Below are 25334 nucleotides of genomic sequence, written 5' to 3'. Positions count from 1 at the left end.
AGAATATTTCAATAGTATTTCTAAATTCTAGAATAAAATCTGAATCAAAATCAGAAAGAATTACTAAAATCGGACTTGTAGTTTACTTTTTAGAGCTTTGTAAAGGGACAAGTTGTTGAAAGTATAAAAAACGAAGTGAAAATACCCTCAAATTAAAGCTGTGTAATTTTTTTTAGCTTGAGCCGACTCATACACTTTTATTTTTCCGTAAAGAAGCCATCGTTTGTCTATTGTAAATCGAAGAAATTATTAATTTTAAAGATGTAAATTATTTTATATAATTATTTAAAGAAAAGAGAAAAAAATGGCTTGATTTTTTCATATTTTTGTATATATAATTTTAGCTACACTTGCCTACAGTTAGAGGCTAATAAAAACTTTTTCCTTATGAAATTTCCTTTCGATAAAGGCCAAATTTGGGTGCCACCAGGTGCCACTGCGTTTTTTATTGGTAATTGAAAACTTCATTTGGTCGCAAAAATCATTTTCTTAAAAATTACTTAAAATAACAAAAAAAATATTAAAAATCAATGGTAACACTTACAGTTATAAATGATACTTTTTTTAAAAGCCAAAATATTAGGCTTAATTTAAGCTTTTAAATTAAGTTCTTTAAGTGAATTGTTTTTGAAATAATCGATTTCAAAGTCAAAATTTTGAAAAAAAAATTTAAAAAAACATATCCAATACTATTTTTGACAAGGCTGGGGATTTGAATTCAATTTGAATAATGAAGAACACTGCCTTAATTAATTCCTTACCAAACACTGAAAACCATATGTTTCTATGCCTTCTAGTTTTCGAGAAAATTGAAAAGTAAAAAATCTCTTTTTTGTCAGATTTTTGTTTTTTTTGGCTGCAAGCTTGAAATTCTTATCCGAAAAGACAAATAGAGAAAATAAAATTAATTCGTAACACGTTTTTTTATAAATCTACTGCAATAAAATTACATTTGATTTTTTGAACTTGGCTCAGAAAAATTAATTTTCGTTATATGTAACTGAAATGTATGTACATAATATATTGAAAACTATTCAAATTAAAAACGAGTGAAAAGGGATTATGCGTCTTATTATTATACATTTTATTAATAATGGGAATTTTAAGCATTTTATGCGAAGATCTAAGCAGAAATCTAATGGAATGTCTCAAGATTTAAATTGAAATTATTATTGAAAAATACAGATCATCTGACCCATTCCTTTATTAAGAAGAATCAGAGTCATTTAATTGAGGAAAAAATGGCTCTCTTAAAAGAATAAAATTTTGAAAAATTTGTATAAAAAAATGAAAAAAGTGTTTTTTTTTTTAAATAATTTTTAACTATAATTTGGGTTTTTTATTTTGCGTGGACGTGGACCTCGACAACAGTACCTACTATGAGTTATTCTTTTCCATTTAATGTATTTAAAATCGGTGAGGTGGTTCCAATAATACAAAAAAATTAAAAAAAAAATGCTATAAGTACAAGTAAATTGAGAATCGGAATTCTTTATTACTCTCACAAATTTTTTTAAAAGGGCGTGGCAGTGGGCGGAAATGAATAATAATAATTTCTTACGACGAAAACTGTCATCCCTGAAAATTTCATTCAGTTTTTATTTAATTTTTTCCGCACTCCCATACAAATTTCCCCAGTGTGCGACGTTGTAGAAAGTTGAATTTTCTTAATCGATAGATAAATTTATTGAAAGGCTAACAAAGGTACTGAAAAATTCTAAAAATATTCAAAACCAAGTTATAAATGGTTTTTTAAAACTTAAACATGTGGTAGACCTTTGACAAAGAAGTGATCATATTTAGGGGAAATTTTTTTTTGACAATTTGAAAAATGCCATTCAAAGGATAGTTTAAAAAAAATAAGGGATCTCGTCGCCTGAGAATTGTTTTGTCGTATACGCCAATTTTGGAATTTTGGGAAATCGCATTTTAAGGTTTGAGCTTTTATAAAAAAAAAACTGGCCGATAGATTTTTTTCAATTTTTTATAGAATATTTTGTGCGATATCTTCTTCATATTTATGTTGTCAAAATTGTCACATCTATTTTAGTTTTCAAATTATCAAGGTTTTTATCCAAAATCAGTTTGTCGTAAACGCCACCAAAATCAACTTTTTTTCCATCCCACACACGTACGACAAAGTAGGCGCACGTACGACATTCCAATACTAAAAAATAAATAAAAAAATTTTCACAGGTCGTTTTTATTTATTAATTAAACATTTAAAAAATAGTTTCTTATTACATAGAAGTAGTATTGGTTTGACTTAGAGGCTTAAAATAAATAGATTAAAAATAAAGAAAAACCAAAAATTATGACCATAAACATAAAAAAAAATTTTTTTAAATGTCTTAACAAAAAATAGAAGCCATCCTATGGCTATAAAATATGAATGACATAAAATAAAAATAAACCAAGTTTGGTTAAATTAATAAATTAATATATAGTCATAAATAAAAGTAAATTAAATAAATATCAAACTAAAGAATTTATTCTAATTTTTTGATTTGAATAACGCTTCATAATATTCTTGGTCTGATTTAGGCATAAATATGAAAAGGCTTTTAATATCAATAGTCTTATCCTTAGTTATCGAGTTAGATTTTTTAGTAATTTGAAGACATTGGCTGAACAAATTTACAGAAGTTGCTATGGTAGACTTTTTATATGTTTTAAATATTGATGAGCTTTTATATTCCACTTTTCTACCGCTTTCTTTATAAAATAGTGTAAAAGTATCATCAGTATCATCAATTTGTAAAACAATAGGTAACGCAAATTTAGCGAAGAACAATGGCGGCTTAAAAAAATAATTTTCGACCAGCAGGTGTTTTTTGCGAGCGGGGGCAATAACAAAACTCACAGCAACCCTTTTTCGCTTCGTTCACGACAACGCGCGTGAACGAAGAGGCGCCACGGGCTCGGCGCCCACGACTACAGTCGAGTTGTTGATCTTGTGTGTTCGATGCAAGATCAATAAGTATACAACAATAAAACAGCAACCTTTTTTTCACTTTACTTCGTTGAAGACAGCGAGCGCGAACGAAGTGACAAGATCAATAAGTGTACAACAATAAAAAAATAAAACTGCGACTTTTTTTCACTTCGCTCAAGACAACGCGCTTGAACGAAGCGGCGCCCGCGACCGGCGGTTTTTAAATTCATTGTCCTTATAGCACATGAAGTCCTTATTTTCAATAAATACTTTTCTAGTAGGTTTATTATATTTGTTTATATTCTATTTGGGTCATTTACCTTAGACAAAACAAGTTCGAAATTTCTACTGTATCTGTTTTGTACGACGTACGACAAACCAATACTGAAGAAAAAAAGCTGAAAAATACATAGAATTTTTGTCGTAAACGCCAAAAGTTGGCGCTTACAACAAACCAACGCTAATCCGATGCTTATTTTGTGGATATACGACAAAATGCACACTAATTATCTCAGTAACGGTAAACGATAGGACAAATCTGATAACAGAAATGAAAAGAGAACGTTCTAAAACCTATTACTACATATCCAGTTTAAAAAAGTGCATTTTGGCGTTTACGACAAAACAACTCTCGGGCGACGATTCTGATACGGATTTTGTTTAAAGTCTCTGCGTTTCGAAATATGAATTTGTGAAAAACACCTACTTTTTTAGGGGTATTTTTGGGTGTTTTTATTTTTTTTTAATTTTAGCAATTTTTAAACTTATAGGACATAAAAGTTATAGCAATGCGTATGCATGGTATTGTAAAATTATTTTTGACAAGTTTTTTTGTCCCAAGTTTGTTGACCGTTTTAGACTTTTTCGACATGGTTGTCTTTAAAACATTCTAACTTTTTTTGTAAACATCGTAGAAATATGATTGGAGCGTAATATAAAAGGTGAAATAATAAGCTGTCAGATGATATTAAATGTATTATAGGTTGTCATACAAAGAAATGGGTTTAATGGTGTTAAATTGATTATTTTGCATTTTTTATGAAAATTGATTGGGTTAAAAAAATTCTAGCTCTTTTTGTAGATGTTGTACAGACATGGTTGATATGAATGTTTTGAGCTGAACCAATACGCTTTCAGATGGTATAATTTATTAAATTGTGTTATATTAAAAAATGGATTTAATGGTGTTAGAAGAAAAAAATTTGATTTTTTTTACTTTTTTCATGAAAATTATTGTTTTCAATAAGTTATTTTTATACTTTTTACGCATTGTAAACATTTAAGTATGGCTATATTCTTTAGAAGAAATATTAAACTTTTTAATGGTGTAATTTTATAAAAAAATTGATATTATGAGAAAAGAAAAAAGTCATTTTTTAACTTTTTTCTTGTAAATTATGATTGGATTTAAAGAGTTATTCTGTTTTTAGTTCTCTTTAAACTTATCTTGAAAATATCAAATACCTCCCTGGTTTCACAGAAGTTGATCTGGTTTTACTTTCGCTCTCACATCAGGCGTAAGCGCATTAGTTTACATCAGTATGGCGGTAGATTGTGCATTTGAGGAAAGCAAAAGTGTTGTCTGGAATTTCACTCTTTACCATCAAATGCTGGGTGTCGCTTCGGCGTCGTCGTCACATTGATCGTTTCAAGCCAACATCAACGTTTCGTCGTTTCCATCGTTTATCAAATAAAAATAACATAAAATTTGAATTTGTATAGTTCCACTTTTGTAATCTTATGAGAAGTGCAACACAACTTGTCCAATTCCTTGGTTTTAGTTTCAATATTATGATCTCGTTAATTATATATGTGGCTATACAGGTTTTTTTTTCTGTCTTTCTTTCCTTCAAAAAAAACATGTAGTTGATGGCTAAATATGCCATAAGGCAGGTAATGTATTTGCACATTTATAGTGCATTGACCAAATTTGTTTGAATTGTGTAATAATCACACGCACTTACTCATGTTCCGAAGTTGGGAGTTGATATTACAACACGATAATGAATGATTAAAAATTCTAAATTCTTTATTTGGAGATGCTCTTAGTAGTTATTTGGATCACTTAGCCACAGCTGAAAATAGACAAGTAGGAATGGGTTTTTCAAATCTTTGGAGGATTAATAGATGACAAAATGGAGTTTAGATATACGAATGTGGTATGTTGGCCAGGGGGTCTATAACAGTGAGACAGATTTTCATTAAAGTGGTTGTAGTTAAGTTGCATTCCGTTTTTGGGCAAATATAATGAATAGGATGTAGACTGCTATTTCCGATAGGTTTATTAAATTAATATTTATAACAAAACAAGTAAAGTCTTTGTGGGAATTTTGACATCGCTGATGAATTAAACTAATTGTTTTGATTATTTTCCTTAGTCTATCCTGAAGCCCTGTTCTGGTGTAACACAGTTTTGAATTCTTATAAAATCCATCTATCCCAAAGAAGCAAAGAATTTGATTTTGAAATACATTCTTATTATTTTGAAATTAATTTTATAGTTACAAAACTGAAGATTACTTACCTTTTTTACTTCATTTAATTGTGGTCGATTGAATTTTTAATGTTTTAATGTATGTAATTTAAACTTTTGGAAATTGACTTATTTTAGTGAACTTATATTTCTGGCAAAGATAATCGTTTTGTGAGAATATCGCAGTATTATTTTGCTTGGTCCATTAATGCTCCCATGTGCAATATGCAGTCAAAGTATCGCTGGTTGAGAATTATAGGGTTGTATGTTTGCAGGGGTTTCCATTAAACATACAACCTTATAATTCTCAGCCAGCGGTATGTCAAAGTTTTCTTTGGAAACTTGGAGCTTCCGATGCAAGTTAGATCCTGGCTTGAAACATGGAAATGCCCCACAATCGTTCCACTTTTGCTCATCTTTTCAAAATTTTAGGTGTTTTAGTGTTTTGGTATTTGTATCTTTTTCTTAAAAAAAAAACACTTAAGAATAATTTATCTTTAGAAATAATAAATAAATAATAATGTTATATAAATTTGTTTCAGAAAGATTTTTTCATAAAATTTGAGAAATGCGCTTTAAATTTTGGTCACGCCATTAGTAAATTCAACTTTTGTGAGATCTCAAAAAACTTCTGTAATTAAGTTTAACATTTCGGTCATTATAAAATTTAAATTTCAAGAAACAAATTTTTAGGTCATTGTACCATCAAGCTATCACCATTTGCCATTTAAACTACATCATTTCATAAAACTTTGTCTCATGGGACATTATTTGAATAGGTTGAAACTTTTATGAATTTTGTAATTTGTTGTTCCGTCGATGGGCGAAAATTTGAAGTTCGGACTTTTAAACGTTGTAAAATGTAAAATGTCAAACTTTTAGTAAAATTTGTTTTATTTTACGATTCCGTTTTTACACCTACACTACATATTCATATATGTAAAATTTTATTCGAAGTTTTAAAAATGTTGCTACAGTCATTTTTTCAACATTTTGCTTTTTTTTTAATCTGTCTTTCAATATTCTGCTTTTTAAAATTCTGTTATTAAAAACTCTGCAAGGGGAACCCGTCAAAAGTGTGAAAACAAAAAGTATTCACGACTTTTAGTATTAGGGAGGAAAGTATGAACAGATAAAAGTATTCAAGGAAAAAAGTATGCGCGACAAAAGTTCGAAAAATGGAAAACTATTATTTTGACTGGGTTTTGATCTGGCAATAGTTACAAAGAGAAATGAGAATTTGCGAAAACAAATGTGGCGATGGACAATTCTGATTGGTCAAGAAAGAATAAATAGATGAACTTATTGTTAGATAGGGCTGGGGTCTCAGAAAAAAAGAGAGTATAGTATACAGAAATATTTATTCATAAGGATAGGAGGTCTAAATTTAATTTTCAGTCTCGCAGCTGAGATGAGCGAGGCAATTTTAAGAGTGAGAATAAATAGACGAATTTATTGTTAGATAGGGCTGGGGTCTCAGAAAAAAAGAGAGTATAGTATACAGAAATATTTATTCATAAGGATAGGAGGTCTAAATTTAATTTTCAGTCTCGCAGCTGCGATGAGCGAGGCAAGGTTAAGAGTGCGCTCGATTTTTTTTTTATCCGTAACAAAAGTGTGAAAACAAAAAGTATTCTCGACTTTTAGTATTAGGTAGGAAAGTATGAACAGATAAAAGTATTCAAGGAAAAAAGTATACGCGACAAAAGTTCGAAAAATGGAAAATTATTATTTTGACTGGGTTTTGTAAGAGTGAGAATAAATAGACGAATTTATTGTTAGATAAGGCTGGGGTCTCAGAAAAAAAGAGAGTATACAGAAATATTTATTTATAAGGATAGGAGGACTAAGTTTAATTTTCAGTTTCGCAGCTGCGATGAGCGAGTGCGGAGTGTTGGAGTGCGCGAGATTATTAGTCCTTTGAAATGTTGCAAAATTTTGACCGAACCTTGCATTTTGGGTAGGACAAGATTTTTTTGTTTTGATGTGTAGAGTAGGTTAATGTGAGTATACAATCTTGTTTTCGGGGTTGAAAACCCCGTTTAAACTGTTTTTTGCTAATATCTTGCGAACCGTTCGTCCCACAAAAAAATGTTTAATACGGTTTTTGTAGATAATTTAGTTCTCTACAATTTTGGTTAGGGTACTTTTTTCTGTAAAATTGGAAATAAGAAAGTTATACTTGAAAATAGATGTACATTTTCAAGAAAAAATACTTTGAAGGGCCACAACTTTTTTTCTACAACTTTTATTGAAAAAATACTTATGACAATTTTTAAAGATCATTTAATTTCCAACAATTTAATGTACTCATTTTGTAGATTTCGTTTACATAAAGGTGCTGCAATGGTTCTACAAAAAAAGGTAACAATTTATTTTCGTACTTTTATAAGATATATTTTATTTTTTTTTACTTTAATACGACTGATTTCGATGGATTATGTAAGTTGGTTCGAAGCAAGAGCAAGAAGAAAATCGTATAGTATGGGGGATTTCAGGTCCTGGGGGACCAGGGCAATTTTTTTAAAAATGTTTTACTTTTGAAAAAAAATTATTTAAAACCAACGATTATTATTTTGTTAACGATTTTTTTATTTTTGATAAAACCTGTTTTATAAAATAGTTTATGAAAAAATAATTTTCAAAATCAAGACTTTGAAGAAAAATTACGAAAAAAAAATATTTCGAACTAATTTTGTTCAAACGATTAACCTTGAATTAATCAAAACCATCATAAATAAAAAATGTCTTGTGCACACATTAAAGTCAATCTTTATCTGAGTTTTTATTTCACAAAAATATCTTATTTAAAGGATATTCTGTACGAATGAAACACAATATTTAAATCCATCAACTTTAACTATTTTTCCTCCACTAAAAATGAGTTGAGATAAATACTTTGGAGCAATAAAATCTCAGTTTTTTTTAAATGAAAACAATACAAAATATGTAGGTAAGCAAGAAGTTGATAATAATGAAAAGAATTTTAAACCATTTTTTCTGATCCTTAAGTTTCAAGAAAATTATTTCTGTCATTTGAATATCCTTATCCAGTCACATAAAAACAAAAAATAATAAGGTTTCTTAGTAGTTTCTTAATAGATTTTTTCTTTTATTTTCTCGAAAATGACAAGACTCATTTGCATTCGGTTTTTTTTTTTTGTTTGAAAACACATATCAGCATTGAATTTTGAAAACTAAATTAGTACTTAATTACATAACATTTTGAACTAAATTAGTTCGAAATATTTTTTTTCGTAATTTTTCTTCAGTCTTGATTTTGAAAATAATTTTTTTATAAACTATTTTATAAAACAGGTTTTATCAAAAATAAAAAAATCGTTAACAAAATAATAATCGTTGGTTTTAAATAATTTTTTTTCAAAAGTAAAACATTTTTTAAAAAATTGCCCTGGTCCCCCAGGACCTGAAATCCCCTATACTATACGATTTTCTTCTTGCTCTTGCTTCGACCCAACTTACATAATCCATCGAAATCAGTCGTATTAAAGTAAAAAAAAAAATAAAATATATCTTATAAAAGTACGAAAATAAATTGTTACCTTTTTTTGTAGAACCATTGCAGCACCTTTATGTAAACGAAATCTACAAAATGAGTACATTAAATTGTTGGAAATTAAATGATCTTTAAAAATTGTCATAAGTATTTTTTCAATAAAAGTTGTAGAAAAAAAGTTGTGGCCCTTCAAAGTATTTTTTCTTGAAAATGTACATCTATTTTCAAGTATAACTTTCTTATTTCCAATTTTACAGAAAAAAGTACCCTAACCAAAATTGTAGAGAACTAAATTATCTACAAAAACCATATTAAACATTTTTTTGTGGGACGAACGGTTCGCAAGATATTAGCAAAAAACAGTTTAAACGGGGTTTTCAACCCCGAAAACAAGATTGTATACTCACATTAACCTACTCTACACATCAAAACAAAAAAATCTTGTCCTACCCAAAATGCAAGGTTCGGTCAAAATTTTGCAACATTTCAAAGGACTAATAATCTCGCGTACTCCAACACTCCGCACTCGCTCATCGCAGCTGCGAAACTGAAAATTAAATTTAGTCCTCCTATCCTTATGAATAAATATTTCTGTATACTCTCTTTTTTTCTGAGACCCCAGCCCTATCTAACAATAAATTCGTCTATTTATTCTCACTCTTACAAAACCCAGTCAAAATAATAATTTTCCATTTTTCGAACTTTTGTCGCGCATACTTTTTTCCTTGAATACTTTTATCTGTTCATACTTTCCTACCTAATACTAAAAGTCGAGAATACTTTTTGTTTTCACACTTTTGTTACGGATAAAAAAAAAATCGAGCGCACTCTTAACCTTGCCTCGCTCATCGCAGCTGCGAGACTGAAAATTAAATTTAAACCTCCTATCCTTATGAATAAATATTTCTGTATACTATACTCTCTTTTTTTCTGAGACTCCAGCCCTATCTAACAATAAATTCGTCTATTTATTCTCACTCTTAAAATTGCCTCGCTCATCTCAGCTGCGAGACTTAAAATTAAATTTAGACCTCCTGCTCCTATCCTTATGAATAAAAATTTCTGTATACTATACTCTCTTTTTTTCTGAGACCCCAGCCCTATCTAACAATAAATTCGTCTATTAATTCTTTCTTGACCAATCAGAATTGTCCATCGCCACATTTGTTTTCGCAAATTCTCATTTCTCTTTGTAACTTTTGCCAGTCAAAATAATAATTTTCAATTTTCGAACTTTTGTCGCGCATACTTTTTTCCTTGAATACTTTTATCTGTTCATACTTTCCTACCTTATAAAAGTCCAGAATACTTTTTGTTTTCACACTTTTGTTCTTGCCTCGCTCATCGCAGCTGCGACCTGCGAGACTGAAAATTAAATTTATACCTCCTATCCTTATGAATAAATATTTCTGTAGGCATACTCTCTTTTTTTCTGAGACCCCAGCCCTATCTAACAATAAATTCATCTATTTATTCACACTTTGGTTCTTGCCTCGCTCATCGCAGCTGCGAGACTGAAAATTAAATTTAGACCTCCTATCCTTATGAATAAATATTTCTGTAGGTATACTCTCTTTTTTTCTGAGACCCCAGCCCTATCTAACAATAAATTCGTCTATTTATTCACACTTTTGTTCTTGCCTCGCTCATCGCAGCTGCGACCTGCGAGACTGAAAATTAAATTTAGACCTCCTATCCTTATGAATAAATATTTCTGTAGGTATACTCTCTTTTTTTCTGAGACCCCAGCCCTATCTAACAATAAATTCGTCTATTAATTCTTTCTTGACCAATCAGAATTGTCCATCGCCACATTTGTTTTCGCAAATTCTCATTTCTCTTTGTAACTTTTGCCAGTCAAAATAATAATTTTCAATTTTCGAACTTTTGTCGCGCATACTTTTTTCCTTGAATACTTTTATCTGTTCATACTTTCCTACCTTATAAAAGTCCAGAATACTTTTTGTTTTCACACTTTTGTTCTTGCCTCGCTCATCGCAGCTGCGACCTGCGAGACTGAAAATTAAATTTATACCTCCTATCCTTATGAATAAATATTTCTGTAGGCATACTCTCTTTTTTTCTGAGACCCCAGCCCTATCTAACAATAAATTCATCTATTTATTCACACTTTGGTTCTTGCCTCGCTCATCGCAGCTGCGAGACTGAAAATTAAATTTAGACCTCCTATCCTTATGAATAAATATTTCTGTAGGTATACTCTCTTTTTTTCTGAGACCCCAGCCCTATCTAACAATAAATTCGTCTATTTATTCACACTTTTGTTCTTGCCTCGCTCATCGCAGCTGCGACCTGCGAGACTGAAAATTAAATTTAGACCTCCTATCCTTATGAATAAATATTTCTGTATACTATACTCTCTTTTTTTCTGAGACTCCAGCCCTATCTAACAATAAATTCGTCTATTTATTCTCACTCTTAAAATTGCCTCGCTCATCTCAGCTGCGAGACTTAAAATTAAATTTAGACCTCCTGCTCCTATCCTTATGAATAAAAATTTCTGTATACTATACTCTCTTTTTTTCTGAGACCCCAGCCCTATCTAACAATAAATTCGTCTATTAATTCTTTCTTGACCAATCAGAATTGTCCATCGCCACATTTGTTTTCGCAAATTCTCATTTCTCTTTGTAACTTTTGCCAGTCAAAATAATAATTTTCAATTTTCGAACTTTTGTCGCGCATACTTTTTTCCTTGAATACTTTTATCTGTTCATACTTTCCTACCTTATAAAAGTCCAGAATACTTTTTGTTTTCACACTTTTGTTCTTGCTTCGCTCATCGCAGCTGCGACCTGCGAGACTGAAAATTAAATTTATACCTCCTATCCTTATGAATAAATATTTCTGTAGGCATACTCTCTTTTTTTCTGAGACCCCAGCCCTATCTAACAATAAATTCATCTATTTATTCACACTTTGGTTCTTGCCTCGCTCATCGCAGCTGCGAGACTGAAAATTAAATTTAGACCTCCTATCCTTATGAATAAATATTTCTGTAGGTATACTCTCTTTTTTTCTGAGACCCCAGCCCTATCTAACAATAAATTCGTCTATTTATTCACACTTTTGTTCTTGCCTCGCTCATCGCAGCTGCGACCTGCGAGACTGAAAATTAAATTTAGACCTCCTATCCTTATGAATAAATATTTCTGTAGGTATACTCTCTTTTTTTCTGAGACCCCAGCCCTATCAATAAATTCGTCTATTTATTCACACTTTTGTTCTTGCCTTGCTCATCGCAGCTGCGACCTGCGAGACTGAAAATTAAATTTAGACCTCCTATCCTTATGAATAAATATTTCTGTATACTCTCTTTTTTCCTGAGACCCCAGCCCTATCTAACAATAAATTCGTCTATTTCTTCCTTCTTGACCAATCAGAATTGTCCACCGCCAATTTTGTTTTCGCAAATTCTCTTTTCTCTTTGTAATTGTTGCCAGCTCAAAACCCGGTCAAAATAATAGTTTTCCATTTTTCGAACTTTTGTCGCGCATACTTTTTTCCTTGAATACATTTATTGTTTCATACTTTCCTACCTAATACTAAAAGTCGTGAATACTTTTTGTTTTCACACTTTTGTTACGGATTCGAGCAAATATTTTCCAAAATGCATAGACTGAACTTCTTACAACTCATATCGATGCTGAGTGGTATAAAATATTCCTTCTTTATTAAATTTTTTTAATATTTTAATTTGATAAATTATTATATTATTAACTATTTTTCGAACATTAAAAACCATTTCTTAATATTTTTTAATCTATTAATTAACCCGAAAAAAGTAATATATTAAGCAGACTTTTTGGCAAATCTTGTTTTAATAATTGAGAGGATGATTTTAGAAAAATTTGCAAAAAAAAAAAAAAAACCAGAGTTTTAAATCAGGATTTTGAAAAAAGTATTTTGACGCGGGCAGAATTTAAATCTAAACCCTTTCAAAACATAGCAGTTTCTAGATCTCTGTTAAAATAGCGCATGAGTGGAAGTACTTGCCACGTAACAACATTCACGAAAGAATGTTGAATAAAATTCTTCTTTCTGTAATATGGAATAGCGAAAAAAATTCTTAACTCTTCTTAAACAAAAACTGCTTCTACGTTGATCTTGCACTTGATGTGCAATTGTGCAATGCTAAAGTAATGAGTGGGACTCATAAAATAATTTACAATGTATGTTTTCCAGACATCATTTTCATATTAAAACTCGCTTTGAATTTTGTTTTTATCAGTAGGTGTGAAAATTGACTTTGTTTCTCTTAAAAGTATTTCCTTATGTACCACTAAATCATTTAAAGGAAGTCAAAAAACTTGAATTTTAAAGTCAATGTTAATTAAAATGAAAAGTTCATTATCTTTAATATTTGTTTTACACATAAAAAGGAAGTAGTTACAATAAACTGGAATCTTAAAGTCAATGTTACCAAAAGTTTAAAAGTAAAAAACTGGTATTTGGAATCCTTAAAAAAAAAAAAAAAAATTTCATAATTTTTTGCTCTCTTTTTTGATCATGAAACTTCATACACACACTGTAAAAAACTAACAAAAAATATCTATGCGAGAAAGTAATCATGCAGTTGCACCTTGTTTTCTCTGAAGCATATAATTATATATTTCAGAGGATTTATTGAACCAATTTACAGGTTTGTTTTTTTTTTTTAACCACATCCACTTTAAGTTTAATATGAATCATATCCTTCTATGCAAAAAACCGATCGATTTTATACTTTGTTGAACGTTCAATCTTGCAAATGTTGTTAAATGAACTTATGTACATACCAAAGACAACTTAATTGGCCAAATCAAACAGCAGCATTCAACCGCAAATAAGACTCCTGAGAGATTGTAATAAATGCTTTTTTTGATTTATGCTTCAAGCAATCATACTAAATGTTGTTATTTGTTAGTTTGTTGCGTAAGGAGAACATTTACCCCTTGAGGAAACAAATTTTAATCAAAGTGCACTGCACACACTTTTTACTCATACAACACACACTTTCTACGAGATAAAATACGCAATAATACTATAGGGCAAATGCGTAAGACCGGTGATTTACACTTATACGCACTGAAACATAAATTTAAACATAACCTCAATTTACCCGTCAGAAGAGGAGTGATGTGCTGCTATATGGGTGTGGTGTGATGAGGAAATAACACGGTTTACAAATTTAATTTTTAGGAAAAGTCACTACTGCCATTTTTAGTAATTTTGTTATTTAAATTTAAACTGTTTATGGTACTGACTTTAAGTTTATTTTTCGTCATAATGATTATGGTTAAAACACCAGCAATTTTCATGGCTGAAGTGTCACTTAATTTGAACTTAAATACCATACCGTTTTACTTTAATAACAATTATATGTGTTTAACATTTTATAGCAGGGCAATTTAACCGCATTTTGTTTCATTTCTTTCCGGAACTTAAATGTGACTTTGGATTTTGCAAATATTGCATCATAAAGTTTTGACAAGATAATAAAATCAATACAAGACACAATTGTAGCGTGAAATGTTTAGATGCAAATTATATAAACGGGAAAGACATGTCATACCTAATGGCAGCTTTACTTTTGGTTTTTACTTAAAGATAAGTTATGCAATCTAAAAAACAAAACAAAAAAAAAACTATTCATCAATAAGGTATTAGAAAAGAGAAAAATACTAACTTTTGTTTATTTTTGAATAACTTTAAATATCAGAGTAGATATTTCAATTTTCAAAAGTCATTCAAGAAAAATATCTGCTTTAAAAAATATCACTTTTTAAACTTTGAAATTCTTAAAACAGTTTCCTTATCAAAATTTTCAATTGGCTTGGCATTTACATAAGTACACTGAGAAAAACAGGTACCTTAAAATAAGATGATGTCCACTTTAAATAGCACCCTCTTAAAACAATAGGATTTCCGCTTAAAATAAGTCAAATTCGCTTAAATTCTAATAAATTTAAAGTGAAGTAAAGTAATTTTAAAGTGAATTTTGTTTCACTTTAAAATGATTTTTTTTTTCTTTAAAAAACCGACTTAAAATTAAAAGATTCCGCCGTGATTCTATGTAATTTTACGTTAAAAAAAAAATAATAAATAAATAAAAAAAATTAAAACCAATTTTTTTACAGCGAGATAGTGCTTGTAGGATCGATCCCTAGTGGCTGCCAGTTTTTTTTTTATCTAAATGTCTCCACATAAAAATAAGAGGATTTTCTATTTAAATTAAGTGGATTTCTTTTAAATTAGGACATTCAAAAAATGTAGAAGATTTATCCGCTTAATTTAATACAGAATTCGCTTGTTTTCAGGTGTTTTTTTCTACGTTAAATTAGTCAGAAATGTCTGTCGATTGCTTTAACAAAAATTAAGGAAATAATAAATCTTAGCCGATTTATTATGCGGGGGTAGAGAGAAAAATAAATAAGTTTATCTATAGTTAAAAGCTGTCGTCCTTGGGTTTTTTAGTTAGTCTTTCAAGAACAGAATTGTTAAATAATTATAAGTACCTATTTTTATTGTATGCAAACCTAAACAAATTAATTATTTTCTTGTTTTCCTACAAAAATAAAAAAAAGTAAAAAGGACCGCACCTAATTTTGTGAAACATGTTTAAAGATTAATAGCGACAACACAATACTAATGATTACATTTTATTAAACTACATTGGTGATCAAATTTACTTAACAATCAAACAAAACAAAAGCAAATGCCCACTAAGTAGCAAAAAATGAAAAAAATGTCGTTAAGTAAGAAATCATGGTTTACTGTTGAAGTAAAATTAATTGCGACCTCAAAACTGAAATTCCGTAAAAATTTATTTTTTGTGCACTTGTTAAGTTTATTCAAGGCCAAATTTCTTTAAAAAATAAAATCAATCGCTCATAACTCTTAAGTTAATTAAATTAAAAAAAAACATGTCTTCATTTTCAAAATATTGAATTCAATTAAATAAGTGACAAATTAAACAACTGTCATCACCACTTATCGGAATCTTAATTTATCGGCATCACCTTTTAAGGACCCTCACTGTGATTGTCAATTTTTGAAGATATCTTCATCACACTTTTGTAACTCAATTTTTCTCATAAACATCTTGTATCTCCATGTTTGCATCTATCAAATAAACAGAGTCGACAGATTACTGGAACTCCACTTGCACATGCACTTGCACAGTGTGCAGCTCTGCGGTGTAGGTGCTCGTCTTCAAGTGCCATCACTTAGCACGAACGAACTCAGGTGAAAAACCACAAAACATATAAAAGAAGTAAGACTCGGGCCCATGAGTTACCTAACATGCAGCTGGTTCGAATAAGCGTCTGCATTTCCAATCAACAATCAGCAGACAACGAACGTTCGGTCGGGCAATGCCACAAACGGTAAGCCAGTAATGATGCATAATGGTGCAAACACAAGAAAAAAATACAAACTAAGTACAGAGAGCCGCTGAACTATTTTTTTCTATTAAAAAGGCTTTTTTTGTGGCCTTTCTTGCGGGTGGAAGGGAGTTTTGCAAAGCCATAGTAGCTAGCTAGACCAGGCACACGCCACTTGATTGAAACTTACCTAGGACTATAGGTAGGCGAATAAGTAGTTCCTTCTCACAGTGTATAGCAATGCATTCAATTTAATGCAGACTATCGTTGGTTTGGTTGAGTGCATATATTGGACCTATATTTAAGCCAGGGGAACGCACTGGGCTAAAAACCTGGGGTGCACGTTAGTCACGATTATATTGCCTTGGATTAAATAATAATCCATTGGCTATGCTTTAGAGATCTTTATTTTTTTTTGTTACTTTAAATTGGAACATTCGCTGGCCTTAAGACGCGACTGCAAAACTACTTAGGGTGAGAGGGGCGTATTAGTAATTTTTTTTCTCGATTTTTTGTTTTGTTTTATGTATATGAACGTTTGGAAAAATGAAAGGTTTTGGGCGTTTGTTTGGTCTTTACTGATTATTATCGTTTTAATTGTTTAAAGAAATCGTTTATATAAAAATCAAAAAGGAGGTAATTTTGTTTTAAGACTTTTGAACGAATTGTAGTAATTTCTTATGTTAGCACCTTTGTGATTATTGTTTAATTGAGAACAATATGAGCCTTTTATGGTAGCTTTGAGTGAGAATTGTTTAATTTCATTACAATTTTTTTTTTGTGAATTTGAGTTGTAAAAGATTTAGCACAATTTGGCCAAGTATTTTTGTTGATGCCATATTTCCAGTGCAATAAATTTCGATCGAAAACAGTAACACGCTTTAAAAATCACCCTGTTTTATTTTGGAAATTCTACATTTTATCTATTTTTATGTCGTTAAGAGCTCACTTTTTTCTAAAGCTTTTATATCACCTCTTTGGGCGGGAAAAAAAATTATGTTACAAGTTTTTTTTTATTACAAAGCAAGTTAAGAAAAAATATTGTTTGGGTTGAAATATTTTTGTTCTTGAATCAATTCTTTGGGAACCAACTACCGAATTACTTTTTGAGATATTGTTTTTGCTCAATATATTTAGTACTCACATCGAACGATTCGCTACAAATTGCATAATCGAGATTTTAATCAAAACTAACATTACTGAGAAGTTCGTGAAAAATTTTCTTTCTTTATAATTTGAAGGCTCCTAAATATTACGCATTTTATCTCAATTGAGGTTTTGACCCAAACAAACACTATACCAAATTTTTATTATTGGAAATTGTTGGAAGAAATGCCCTTACTAAAATACCCAAAGTCCAAAGAAATCCCATTTGTGGTTCTACTACCATGCGTCAAAACACTGACTCAATAATGTAGCTTTAGGTTATTTTTTAAACAAATTGTTCTTGGGAGGTTTTTTTTTTACTATAGAGTCCTTTTAATGTAATAACTATTTTCAGTGCAATAGGTACATATTTTCAGAAAATCCTTTTCCCATGATGGCACAGATGTAAAATTTGGCATGAACTTTTAACTTTTCATGAGTATAAAGAAATGTTTGGGTAAGGCGTTTCTTGAAGAGAGAAAGAACGTTGTGTAACAAGTACCAAAACACAACAAGTAAAGTAATGGTAGATTTAAAAAAAGTCGGTCAGATATTTCGATGGTCAAAGGTGTTTTTTTACTTGCTGTATAAAGTATAGGGCAAGTATTGGTTTCGTGTCAAAAAAAAATTCGAGGTTTTAATCAAAACCAACATTACGACGATGAAGAAGTCCGAAAAAGTGGTTTTCGTCCTGACGTCCGTCGCGTCGGTCTGTGCGTCACGTCGGTGAGTCCATCTGTACAATAATAAGCTGCAGCAAAAAGGGGTTTACGAATTTTCTTGAAATTTGGTACAGATGCTTTTTTCGTAATTTCCAGAGTTGTTTTTTTTTTTTACATATGTTATGTATATCTGTTTTAGAAAGTGTACCTCCCATACAAAATTTTTGAGTTATTGCAATTTTCTCGAAAACGGCTCTAACGATTTCTATTAAAAATTGGTGTGAGTAATGATCTGAGCTATTGTAACAAACTCCATTTTTTTTCCAAAAAATTTGGAGAGCGGAAATACGGCGTTACCACTTTTTACAAAAACGGACATTTTTGTTATTTAGGTACTTAAATTTCGTTTCATGCTAGACGGATTTTATTTAAACTTTACAGATAGATATTTTTTATCAGTTTTAATAATTTTGTGTATTAAAATTAAAAAACAAAAACAATTTTTTTTTAAATAAAACAATAGGGTAAGCTAATATTTTTGTACTTTTAACATAAGAGCAAGAACGTGCGACCCAGTCGTGCATTTTATTTCTATTAAACCTCTGCATACTTAACAATCATAGAACCCATGAATAAATATTTCCAATACTAGAACCCATTTTTTGTGACGAGATGACTAACTTTAAATCTATCTTTGCGTCTTTTACTAGTGGCGGTAAGATATTTTTTTAAAACCTTTCCTTTTAAATGTGAGTTTATTTTGATATTAAACAGTTATAAGTTAATTACTGTTATACAGTCTCTTCGACATTTCTGGAAAACTAAATAAATTACCTGTCAAATAAAATGACAAATTGCATCTTAAACCGATGGTAGGTATCCTTAATCTTAAAGTAATTATCTAGTATAACAACAATCAATAAATCTGACACAATAATTGCAACTTATAAAATTTAAAATTCCCCGTAAATAAATAGATTCCAAACAAAAATACCTACTATAACAGTTGAAATATCATAATTGCAACATCTTCATTTAATTTAATCAGCCACGATCTTCACATTGTGCTCTAAACCGAACATGTTCAAGTCAAAGATTATTGTCCAAACCAAAAAGTCTTCAATTTCTAAGATGATGTCCCAAATCCATGGACTCGATGCATGTCAGACCAATATAACTCCTTTCTAAAAATTCAATTCGAAGTTAACCAATCTTGAAGTTGCATCATCTTGGTGAGAGAGACCAGGGAAGATATAAAAACTTGTTCTTGATTCAATTGCTTTTAAGAGGAATGTATATAGTCGATAGGAGTGCCTTTTACGCATCTTTTCGATAATGTTACGTAGATGATATTTGGCAGACAAAAATCAGTAATTAAATTTGAATAGTTAATAGTTTTATTTGACTGGGTTTATTATGATTAGGATAAGGATTACAATTTATGTACTTGGAATTTGTGACGGGACTTGAAATGCAAGGAGATTAAATTGTAACCTTTTCAAGATTTATTTAGGGTTTGTATCAATATCAATTTAATGCAGGACAGGAAGATAAAGTTTTTAAAATAAATTCGAAAGTAATCTCGAAATAGCAAAAATGTTCAACGTGCAAACGCAATCCAAATTAATATTAATAACTTAATTCATAAAAACAGACCGTATTTAGAGCTAATAGCACAATTTCGAACAAACTATCGGAATTGTTATACAACCGATAAATTATCATTCATTCATTCATTGTTATTTCGCATTTCCTATCCATGTTACTGAGTTACTGATTTATAATTTAAGGATTTCACTAAACTGGTTCAATTTTCTGTACAAAAAAAAAAAAAAATAGTACAACAACTAACCATCAATACGGAAGCAATTGAAATTCTCACAAGTGGACACAAGTTGTCCACATACTTGTACAAAACACCTCCCATTTCATAAACAGCCCTATAAATTCAATAACTCTCCCGTCAAGCTTCAAAACGGACAGCGACAGCTGATGTTGTGTTTTTTTTTTTCAGTACCATTCAGTACAATTTTTTTCATCTTCTTCACTTTGAAGATTATTACCGCTAATTAAAAAACATCAGCTGAAAATGAAGACAATTATTATCATGGTTAGATCGGTGGTAAGTGTTGCTTCGGACTTATGCTGTGTGAGCGGTGTTAGTTTTTTGTGTTGTGGTCGGGTAACCAACTTTAAAGTGGAAGCCACAGAATATAAGATTAAACTTTTCAAAGCCTTTGGCGGATGTCTTTTCTCAAGAAAGTGAATGTGAACGCAAAAAAAAAACAACTATAATCGCATACGAAAACAGAGAGGGAAGTTGAAACGAGTTTTAGTTTTTATTTGCAGTTTTTTTTTTTTTTTTTTAGACTGCAAACATCTCAGGTGGATAATACAACTTTGAACAAAAAAAGTGGTAACAACATGCGACCAACAAGAGAGAAAAATTACACAACTCGGGCAAAAGCCAAAAAGCCATTATGTTTTGGTGCGTTGAATTGTTATGTTTTTTTTATCTTTTTTGTGGTTTATTTTAAAAGTGACAAATGGTCGCATTTTTCAAACTCAACACAAGGTAACTCTAAATGCTCATCCAGCAGCAGCTAAAAGCACATCAACTACAAAGCGAATAATAAACTTTGAAGATTTATAATCCTTCGTCGCAAGTCTTTGGAAATGTGTTTATTATTGTTATTGCTATAAGTTGGTTTGCACAATATAATTTGTTGATACCCACCAACGACAATGCAGATTCTTTATAATATCACTCAGTCGATCTTATAAAATTAACATAAATTTATGCACTCTGAAGAGAGAAGAGTGAGCTTTATTCAGAATGAAATATATTCATTAGGAATTGGATCAAGGTTTTTATATTTCAACATTTTTTTAATGAATCAAATTCGGGAGCGGTACGATTGATCGCAAACTAAAATCTCTTATAACAAAATCTCGCATTTTTGCAAAAATCACGCAAAGCAAAATTTCGCATTTTTAACATCTCACATAGCAAAATCTCGCATTTTCAAAATCCTGCATATTAAAATCTCGCATTTTAGAAATAATCTCGCAAGTTCATTAAATTCTTTCTATATCAAAATCTCTCATTAAAAGAAGAGCGTAAAGTATCTTAAATTTAAATTGCTTTTTTGGCAGCAAAATGTATAAGCAAAAGATTATAAGAAAAGAGAAGGTCGAATACAACAAATTCACATGCATTAAGTCCTTTTGACTCCAACATTCAACAGTTGACCCTGAACACTATTAAAAAACTGGCATAGGCGTCTGACAGTGCACTAACCTTTTCCTTTTCTATTTATCTCTTCAAAACAAAACGAAAAAACAGAAGAGGGAGGTTCTGGGCTTTCCTAAGCTAGCAATATCATGTAGGTTTATAATCTCGCATTGAAATAAAATATTTATTAATTCGCGCGCGCGAATTAATAAATATTTTATTTCAATGCGAGATTATAAATTTCGAGATTTTAATGTTGCGAGATTTTGGTAAACGAGATTTTGAAATTGCGAGATTTCGATAAAAAAGATTTCATAATGCGAGATTTTAAGATGCGAGGTTTTAAGAACAAGATTTTAAAATGCGGTCAATCGTACCCAACCCATCAAATTCTTTATAACTAACATAAAGATAAATGTTTTACTTCCCGATTGACTTTGAGTCTAATTGATTTAGATTTAGTATGCATTATGAAGAGATAAAAATTGGAACAAATTTGCAAATGGCACTGGTCTGCAAAGAAATCTTAATTTTAATAAAACTATACTTTTCTAAAGGATTTTTGTATGCTGATTCCGAATCGGCCTAGCACGTCAAGTATTTTTTAGATATTCCCGTTAGAAAATCTCAAAAACCCATTTTTTTTTGCTGTTTTTGAAGAAAAATTTTCGCATAATGTAATATTTTTCAATTAAAATTAATACGATTCCTGAAAGAACTTATTTTTTTCTTTCAAATTCAGTTTCAATCTTCTCAATATCTCTTTTCTTCTCCGTGATATCTTAATTTAAGTAAGTTTAGTAGGTTTGGCATATCTTAGCATAAAGAAACTGATCTCTAAAAATTTATATATCTTTCTCCCTAGAACAAAAGTATACTTTTCTAATGGATTTTAGTGTTCTAATTTTGAATGGTTTATTACAAAAATAAGATATTTCTAAATAGAAAAATACATAGTATATAAAATTACAAAACACGTAAAAATTTTGTTTAATGTATTTTATTATGATTTTCTTTACATATTTGACTTTTTAAATATAATAGGCGTTGATATTTTACATGTGGGATTTACTTAAAACTGAAGGATTTCGATATTTTTGCTGTTTTTGTCAATTAGTATCTTAAAATGTGTTTAAACTTTCCTTAATAAATGCAAATTTGGTGTAATATGGCACATCATGTTATGAGAAATAAGTCCTTCAAATTTGAGCTTAATATGAATAATAGTTTTATTTTTGTACAAGGTCAACCGAATCTCAAAGGGTTATTTTCTACAATCTACTCATATTTTTAAAAAATCATTTAACAAAAATTGTACGTGCTAGAAATTTTCTAAAACCAGATTTAGATTCAGGAAAGTCAATTCTTTCATACATAGTTTCAAAAAATTATTTGAAGGAGAAAAAAAAGATAAATTTTGCAGACCAATGTGGTTTTTAATACAAAAAAAAAATTAGATTTAAAATTTTAAGAAATTTGGATCAGGTTAAAAAATATACATATCGTCGGTCTCATGAGAAAACCTCGTAACTCCCAAAATCAAAATTTTACAGGAGAGACGAAAGAGTAAACAAACAACAGAGTAGTTGGGAAGAAACGCGCTGTGCAAAATTTGAATTTAAGTCTATTTAGAGTTTTCGGAATGACCCCAAATTTTCTGGGTTGCTCCGCTGACATATTTTCTAAAGAATGTCATTAAAAAGTAATTTTTGAAAAAAAGTGGAGTTGCGAGGTTTTCTCATGAGACCGTCGCGACGATATTTCAATTTTAATTTAATTATGTTTCATGTATTTAGTACACTCGACAAGTTAAATGAATGCGACAAAGCTAAATCAATCAGTGGAAAAAAAGAGATAGCTACATAACAAAAATAAAAACGAAAAAAAATTATGATAGAAAAGGATTTGGGAAGAATCTTTTGAATCTTCATTCCGATGCTTAAACCGATTTTTACAAAAAAATAATATTTTTTGTTTTTTTTTTTACCGACTTCCAAAAAGGAGGAGGTATTCAATTCGTCTGTATTTTTTTTTTTTTTTTTTTTTTTTTTTTTTTTTTTTAATGTTTGTTACCGCATAACTTTGGACTGAGTGAACCAATTTTGATAATTCTTTTTGTATTGGATAGCTGGTGGCTGCAGTGTGGTCCCATTTCAATTTCGTTCACTTTTTGCCATAGGAACTATTTTAAAAACCATAAAACCTAGTTTTGATCCATGGAAGTCGGTTTTGTTTTTTTGCTAAAAATGATTATTAACGTATTTCGAACTTTTCATAAATTACTGAATTTGGTGTAACTTTGGCAACAGATTCCAACAATTTGATTTTTTTTTATAATAACGAAGGACAGATATTTTGAAATTTTTTTTAAATAAAAGTACTGATTGATTGTGGATGGCCGCACGGGAACTATTCAGATGAGTTTATCGGCAAAAGGTATGAGGAGTGTAGAGGGAAGATAGTCACCTTTTTTAAAGATTCAGTGCGTTTAATTGTCATTATTTTCCTTTTTTGCACTCGTTGATATTAAGCGCCTCCAAGCAGAGCTCGGGTAGCCATCACACATGCGTTTCTAGGCGCATAAGCTGTCCGGTTTTAGGCCGGTTTAATAAAATGTTTTAATATTTTAACTATACAAATATAAACTCGCTTATTGAGAAAGATCACTCGAAGTAAGAACAACAAAAATACAATCAAAATTGTGCACATGGAAAAATAAGGCACTTTTAAATTGAATGATGCTCCCATATACTTAAAACAATAAGATTTCTTATTAAAATAAATGGAATCCGTTTAAACTCTATTAATATTAAAATGAACTTCATTTAATGTTAATAAGAATTTGCTTATTAAAAAAATTTAAGTGTACCGTCTAAAAATGAAAAGATTTCTCATTAATTTTATGTGAATGCTTAGGGAAATTAAAAGATTGAATATTAAGAGGATTCTTTTCTGTCAGTTATCTTCTTTTAAGTAAGCTACTAATGTCACTTTTGTTTATTTTAACCCTTCCCTTTTGATAATTACAAAAATAACGAATTTCGTGTATACTAATTAATTAAACTGTTGATTTTTTTAAATAATGTAAACAAACATCTAGGACAGTAGGCTAAAAAGTTTAAAAATAGATGAGTAAAATATTTTCATAATTTATTTATTCAACTTGTTTAAATTAAAATATCACTTCAAAAGATATAATGAAAAAACCTAACCCAAAAAATGTAAATCATTTAATATTGAAGTTTATTGTTAACCAAAAAAAAAAAAGCCATAAACTTTCCAATAAATTATTTGCAACATTTGTCTTTGTTTTTTTTTTTTGCAAAAGCATTACAATAAATTTTTAAAATCCTATTGATCATTCAAACCGTATCGGTTTTATGTTAATTAATTAATTTTAAAATCAACTCATTTTCCACATAGTACATTGTTTTGCAAAAAGTATGTAAATTTCAACCACAATGCATTGCAAAATGAACAAATTTTTAAAATACCTTCGTTTAATAGGTCCCTTATTTTCATTAGATCGTAAAAGAGAATTAAAAATTTCAAATAAAAAAAAGTAATTATTGCATTATTTATATTTATTCATGCAATAATATTGCACCTTTAATTATTATCAAGCAAAACACTGATTTATTCCGTCAAGAAATGTCACTTATAAAGACCATCAGCTTCACTTCACTTGTGCCGGTGTAAAATTGTTTAAACTATTTTGCTGCTCCAACAATGCAATTGACATGCGACTTTACTTGATTACCTTCATTTGTGGTTTACAAAGAGTGAGAAGATTTTGTTAAGATAAACAGTAGTTGTGCAAATTTGCACATTTTATACCACTCAAATTTTACCTTACTTGTATTTATATTTGATCACAGCGTTTGATGAATAACAGCTGCATCAATTGACTGTGATTAAACACATTCAGTGTTGTTAATATTTACAAAGTTGCTTAACGGATTAGACATATGCTAATATTAG

The 25334-nt window shown here is 29.8% G+C and overlaps 1 protein-coding gene across 3 annotated transcripts in view; it reads left to right on the top strand.

The window, feature by feature from the left end:
• Positions 1-25334, top strand: part of LOC129917943 (mucin-2-like) — a 98073-nt gene that overhangs the window by 8392 nt on the left and 64347 nt on the right. The gene's annotated exons all lie outside the window — the stretch shown is intronic.

The sequence above is a fragment of the Episyrphus balteatus genome, chromosome 4 (genome assembly GCF_945859705.1).
Source record: "Episyrphus balteatus chromosome 4, idEpiBalt1.1, whole genome shotgun sequence".
NCBI classification, from domain to species: domain Eukaryota; kingdom Metazoa; phylum Arthropoda; class Insecta; order Diptera; family Syrphidae; genus Episyrphus; species Episyrphus balteatus.
This window is presented reverse-complemented; position numbering and strand designations above follow the sequence as displayed.